This window comes from Acomys minous (genome assembly GCF_964271855.1).
Source record: "Acomys minous genome assembly, chromosome: 2".
NCBI classification, from domain to species: domain Eukaryota; kingdom Metazoa; phylum Chordata; class Mammalia; order Rodentia; family Muridae; genus Acomys; species Acomys minous.
In genome coordinates, this window is record NC_140484.1 from 37,782,740 (window position 1) to 37,789,975 (window position 7,236).

Consider the following 7,236-nt stretch of genomic DNA (forward strand, 5'->3'; position numbering starts at 1 on the left):
TATTTCTCCTCATGCAGTTGCCCAAGCAGCCATGTAAGTCACTGAAAACGAAAGCTATCTCTTACCCCTTCTTTCATGTATTTTATCAAATTTGACTTTAGAGGTTAAATCTTATACAGATGTACATGATCTGTAATGACATTTAACTAACTGTAGGGTCACACTTCTGAGAGATCTGCTCTCACCAACTCTGGAAACATTTCCATCCCTTACAACTGCATGACACACACACACTGCACAGACACTGGGAAGGTTTGTCCTGCATTCTTTTTTTTTTTTAATATTTTTATTTTTTGGAAGTTTTCCACATTTACATTGTACCTTGTTTCTATCCTCCCAGCTCCTACTACTACTCTGCCACCAACCTCCCTCCCAACTTCATGTCTTTTTAAAAATAAACTATTGCCAAGCATTGTGGTATATGCCTGTAATCCCAGAACTCAAAGAGGCATAGGCAGGTCGATCTCTGTGAGTTCGAGGCCAGCCTGGTCTACAAACCAAGTCCAGGACAGCCAAGTCTACAGAGAGAAACCCTGTCTTGAAAACAAACAAACAAGCAAGAAAACAACAACAACAACAAAAACATGTTATTAATAACTTGCTGAGTCCAATTTGTGCTGCTCATCTGCACATGGGTACATAGCCATCCTGTGGAGCATGAATAACCTACCACTGGCAATGTCCCCCCAAAAAGAAAAATAATAAACAAACAAACACACAACAGACAAGCTCAAGCCAGCCAATATTCCAGCACAGATGAGGGAGGAGACCCTGAGGCCCCATCTCTACCTAAGAAGCTGTATTGTCAGTTGGTAGCTTCTGAGGGAGTGAGAGTCACATTCATATTTTCATCATCTCTACCACTTTCAACTATTTTTCAAAGAAATTTTAATATGGATATCTTGGCTTACAATAACACTGGTGACTCAGTCATAAAAACAACTCATTTTTCCAAAATATTCTAAATGCCTTTGATAATTGCCAGTAAAGGATCTGTACTATTGTTAAATGCCGTTCAAAACAAAAAGATAAGGCATCTAGTTTGGCGCGGCAGTGCCAGCATAAGCGCTCCAATTTTTTTTTCAACAAAATATCATTGAAAGCAGGAGAAGCTGGAAACATAATCTATTTCCAAACTTGAACTCTGCCATAACACCAGTTCAAATCTGGGAGGGATTTGTGTTTTTGGAATAGTTAGTGCAACAGATTAGAATTCATCTTGGGTGACAGAGACACTCTTAGAGGAGAGGAAGACCAGGACACACTTTGACCTGCTTTCCAGCTGTGACACTGAGGTGGACAGCATCATCTAAGCAGAGAGAGTATGGCCTAGGCAGTCCACACTTTCTCCAAGTAGAACAAAACATGAAACAGACACTGTTTGGATTTATTTCTTCTTTTCACACTTGTCAGGATGATAATGTTTCTCTGGACACTTCTGTAGCTTTTTGGAGCTCTGCCCTGCCTCTGAGTTGGCCAATACGACCGCCTCTCCCTTCTTTCCTAACTTTGTGCAGGCTCATTATTTCTGAGGTTGATCTTCACTGTTGGCCTGACTGAGTCTAGAAGCAGTGGGTGGCTTCCTTGTGGAAGTTTTCAGTAAGATTTTACTGAGAAAGGGAAGACCCACTCCACATGTGGACAACACCATCCCTGGGGCTGAGGTTGCAGACTAAAGAGCAGTGAGAAAGTAGGCAGAGTGCTAGCATTAATCTCTGCTTCCTAACACAGAAGACAATGGTGCCAGTCACCTCTAGCTGCTGCCAACATGGCTTATCTGCCATAGTGCACTGCATCCTCAAAATGTGAGCAAAAGTAAACTTCCTTCCTTTGAGTTGCATTCATCACATGTATTGTCACAAACATCAAAAAAAAAGTACCTAATAAATTATCTTTCCTCAACTCAGCTACAATTTGCCTAGCCTTGCTGTTTATCAGTGGTTGGTGATTGCCTTAGTTGGGGTTACTATTGTTATGAGGAAACACTATGACCAAAGAAACATGGGGAAGAAAGGGATCATTTGACTTATGCTTCCATGTCTTCAAAGGAATTCAGGACAGGAACTCAAGCAGGGCAGGAATCTGGTGGCAGGAGCTGATACACAGGGCATGGGCGGATGCTGCTTACTGGCTTGCTCCTCATGGCTTGTTCATCCAGCTTTCTTATAGAACCTAGGACCACCAGACAATGGATGGCACCACCCACAATGGGCTGGGCCCTCTCCCACCAATGACTAATTATAAAAAATTATGTTTAATTTGATAATGACAAGATATGATATATATTGATTTACATTCAGAATTTTAGATGCACCAAGATAGGAAAAATGGTTTCTTCAAGGCTGCCAAATACAAATAACCAAAATACTAAGAATGTAACATTTATATAATTCCTGATTGTATCATGGTTCTTTTTGCTATAGGTATTTTATTGTATATATGTATAATAATATAAATTTATATGTAAAAAATAATAAAATATTTAATTTTTTTAAATGTCCTATAGGCTTGTATACAGCCTGATTTTATGGAGGCCTTTTCTTTTTCTTTTTCTTTTCTTTTCTTTTTTTAATTTCAAGACAAGGTTTCTCTGTGTAGCCTTGGCTGTCCTGGACTTGCTTTGTAGATCAGGCTGGTCTCAAACTCACAGATATCTTTCTGTCTCTGCCTCCCCTATTGTGGGATTACAGGCATGCACCACTGCTCCTGGCTTCTTAACTGAGGTTCTCTCCCCTCTGATGACTTTAGCTTGTATCAAGTTGACATTAAACTAGCCCACAGTGTGACATTCCTGGACCTGCCCAGATCTAGGGGAGCAATATTGTGACAATAATTGCATTAAATATTTACATGTGTATGTCATATGTGTGTATGTATGTATGTATGTATGTATATATGCTTGAAGTTGATATTGTGTTATGATATTTATGTACATAGCAAAACGATTAAGAAAAATGTATAGCCATTTACTATTGATTACCCTTTCTTTTCTGTCTCATGTGTATGTATGTATGAACATGCATGTATATGTGTGTGTATTTCAAAGACAGAGAGAGAAAAAGAGAGCACACACATGCATATTTCCTGAGACCTCCTAAAGTTTCTTGCCTTAGCAACCTTTGGTGTGGTCTGCAGCATTATTAACTAGTCATCATATGGCACATTAATGACTCTGGGTTCAGGTAGGGACTCTGGCCCAATGTCATAGGGAAGGAACACCCCACAAGGTTGACAAAGCATAGTTATTCCTTGGCTCCTCCCTTGCAGAATTCTAGAAGCTGAGCCAGAGAACTGCATCAGGAAAGGAGTTTCTGAGACTCAAACACTGAGTTTTCAGTTCAAAAAAGTAAGATCTGTGCTATGAAAAACAGACAGCTTCAAAGACATTGCCAATCCTGTAACTCAATTAGGAGGGCAAAGTGAGAGTTGGAAAACCAGATGCTGCTGAATGGCTCCAGCTGTGCCCGACTCTCCTGGAAGGAGTCTGGTGAAGCACAGTCGCAGCTAAAGTGGGGCTTTGAAAGCAGAGGAGGCCAGGTATGCTGGCGCTCACTTTCAGTCCCAGTCCTCCGGAAGCAGAGGCAGAGGTATCTCCATGAATTCCATGCCAGACTAGTCTACATAGGGAGTTCCAGCATAGCCAGGACTATCTAAAAAAAAAAAAAAATATATATATATATATATATATATATATATATATATATATATATATATATATATATATGGCTGTATCCCAATATGTGTATGCACAGGCATACAGTGCTGTGAGGAAGAAATAAATATTCTTTGCTTTGATGCAGAAGCCCCGAGGAAGGATCTGGATACACTGACTTTTTACACACAGTAATAAGTCTGAGCACCCAAGCACCAGAGACTGAGACAGGCAGACTTACTAATGGGCACAGATGGTGTCTTAGGGTTTCTAATGCTGTAAAGCCACGCCATAACCAAGGCAACTCTTATAAAGAAAAGCACTTACTTGGGAATGGCTCAAAGTTCAGAGGCTAATTCATTGTCGTCATGGTAGGAGGAATGGAGGCACACCTGGTGCTCGACAGGTGGCTGAGAGTTCTACATCTGGATCAGCAGACAGCAGAAAGAGAAGGCCACACTGGGCCTAGCTTAAGCGTCTGATACCTCAAAGCCCACCCCTACTGACACATTTCCTCCAACAAGGGCACATGTATGTACTCCTACTCCAACAAGGACACACCTCCTCGTAGTTCCACTCCCTATGAGCCTGTAGAGGCCATTTTCTTGCAAGCCACCACAGCTGGGAAGCAGCGAAGTCCACAAAGGATGACTTAGATCTCCTTCCCGTCAAGGGTGTAGGTACCCAAGGCAGGGTACAGACACATCCCTGTGGCACCATCATACTATTTAAGGTCCTGGCTTTGGGTTAAAAAAAAAAAAAAAAAAAAAAGGAAAGAGACTCTCCCTTGGGAGTGAGGATGAGGTTGATAAAAGAATTAAGCTGTCTGTTTAAAGCTGAAGGAACAGTAAATGGGGCTGTGAGAAAGTCTCCTGCCATCGCACACTTACAATGAGGACTAATGAAGATTGTGTTTGTCGCTTTCACACCCTGCTGAAGATTCACTCCCTCTCATTAGTTTACAAGTAGGCTTGCTGTCTTCCTATAGTTGCTTGACTTATTCCCTGCTATACTAACCACAGAATATATTAAAACAATGCCTCCTGGCATACATCACTAGCTCATGGCTTTGCATAACTCCCACCCCCACCTCACCTGGTAGTACACACCTGAAATCCCAGCACTCAGGAGGATGAGGCAGAGATCCTAAGTTCAAGGTACCCTGGGCTACATAGGCAGATCAAGCTCCCTTCCTCTCCTCCAAAATAAAATATAAAATAAAATTTGAAAGGACTTACATCTTCCAAGAACCAATGCACATTTGTAGTTCCTACACTCCATCTAACACACACACACACACACACGCACACGCACACGCACACGCACACACGCACACACTGTAGCACTGTGCCCAGGTGAATCCAAGCTACTTCTACCCTAGTAAGCCTGAGTGTTTCTAACTAGAAAATGATGCTAACCAGGCAAGAAACTCCTGGCAATAAATAATCTGCCCAGTTGAATAGTGACCCTGGGTTAAAGAATGAAAATCAAAATCTCCTATTTTTCTTAAGTAAGAATAGTGGAAAGCTGGTCGTTTTTCTGGTTAGCTCAGCAGTACAAGCAAGGACGAATGGAAACAGAGGCAGGAGGATTGCTGTACATTCATGGCCACCCTGGACAATAATATAAGACACTGTATATTAAAAGAGAGAGAAGGAGAAGAGGAAGGAGAAGGTTGGGGGAAGAGAGGAAAGGGTTTTGAGTTCTTATACCTCTTGTTGATGCTCTTTACAAAGCAACACAGAAGCAAGAAGGTTGCCAAAGTTTGTTTTTTACTTAATTCCGCTAATCTAATTAATTGCCTGCATCTTTACATTAAGGTCCTCTTCTGGTTAGATTCCAGGATGAATCATCCCCCAGAGATGTGGATGCTTGGGCACAGACTCTCTCTGCAGATAGCTTTGTCCTATTCTGTCCCTTAACTTCTCTCCCTAGAGCTTCTTGCTCCCACATTAAGTCAGCAGAGGCAGATGTGCTAAGGCTATATATACTGAGCCTTGAAGCTGCTTTTAGTGTTTGCTGGAGATTTGTATCACATGTAGAATACCCCAGGTGGCCATCCTCCGAAACTGCTACAAAGTATCTAAGCCTCAGAGTCCTCATATCCAAGTGGGGCTTACAATACCCACTTTGGAGAACTGTGTGAGCGATTGGAGGTGGAAGACACCTGGCACAATTGTAGCCATGGCAAATGTGTGGGCCTTAGCTTCATGAGCCTGAGGTTACAGTGAGGACACACTGTCCATAAGAATGCAAGTTTCTCTGACACATACCACACCCATATAGAAGTATCAAAAGAAAGGAATGAGGGATAGAGGGTGGAAGGGAGGGAGGGAGGGAGGGAGGGAGGGAAGGACATACTTCCATGGATGAGGGCCTTGCTCTAATGGACTCAGCATTCTGGTTATCTATCCTCAGTCCTGCCTGGGTATTTTATAGGATGTGATATGAGAATTCACCTAACCTGCAGGATGCTTCTGTTCAAGATGAGGGAAGCTCCAGAACTTTTAGCTAGGTTGAGAAAGCAGTGGTCTTGCCCCAGTGGTAGAACATGGTACCATTACCAGAAAGCACATTGTTCTATGATCCCATTCGGTTCCCAGACAGGCAGGTGTGTGTGTGTGTGTGTGTGTGTGTGTGTGTGTGTGTGTGTGTGTGTGTGTGTGTGTGTGTCCTAGCAGTTAATACCCAGCATCTTCCTCTATTACTCTCCGTCTGATTTCCTGATTTCTGTCACTGTATCTGGACTTCACTGTCTGTCTAGGTAAGGCTCAGCATCCTATGTCTCTGCTACCCATCACCAGGATTATTGGTTCACGCCACAATGTGCAGCTTTGTATGTAGGTGTTGAAGATCTAAACTCAAGCCCTTATAATAGCACTGCAAGTACTTTATCCACTGAGCCACCCTCTCAGCCCCACCCCCATCCTATCCATCCATCCATCCTATTTACTAACTTTGATAGGCAAATTTTTTTTTTTGTTAAATCTCTATAACTCTATAGTTCCCAAATCTGGACATCCCTCTGCCTACATCATTTGGCCCAGGTTAGGATATCATACCGTGTTCTCCCAGAATCTCTCATATGGTCTGGATAAGTGTCCCACAAACACCTATGTGATAAAGACATGGTACTGTACCAGTCAGGGTTCTCCAGGGGAACAGAAACGATAGAATAACTCTATATGTAGAAAGAAGAAGGATTTATTAGAATGGCTTACAGTCTGTGGTCCAGCCAGTCCAACAGTGACTGTCTACCAACAGAAGATCTAAGAATCCAATAATTGTTCAGTCTCAGCTGGTCCTCACTATACTCCGGAACCCTGAAGCTCTAATGCCCGTGAAGATATGGGCTTGCCGGCCAGAGTGACAGCAAGCAGGCACAGAGCAAAACACTTCCTTCTTCGTGTCCCTTGTGTAGGCTACCATCAGCAGATGTGGCTCACATTAAAGCCGGATCTTCCCACCTCAAGGAACCCAGATGAACGGTGCTTCTGCCCAATTCAAATGACTTAGTTTGCCTGGTGGACCCAGCTGCCTGGGTTTTAGTTAATTCCACGTGTAGTCAAGTTGACAGCCAAGGA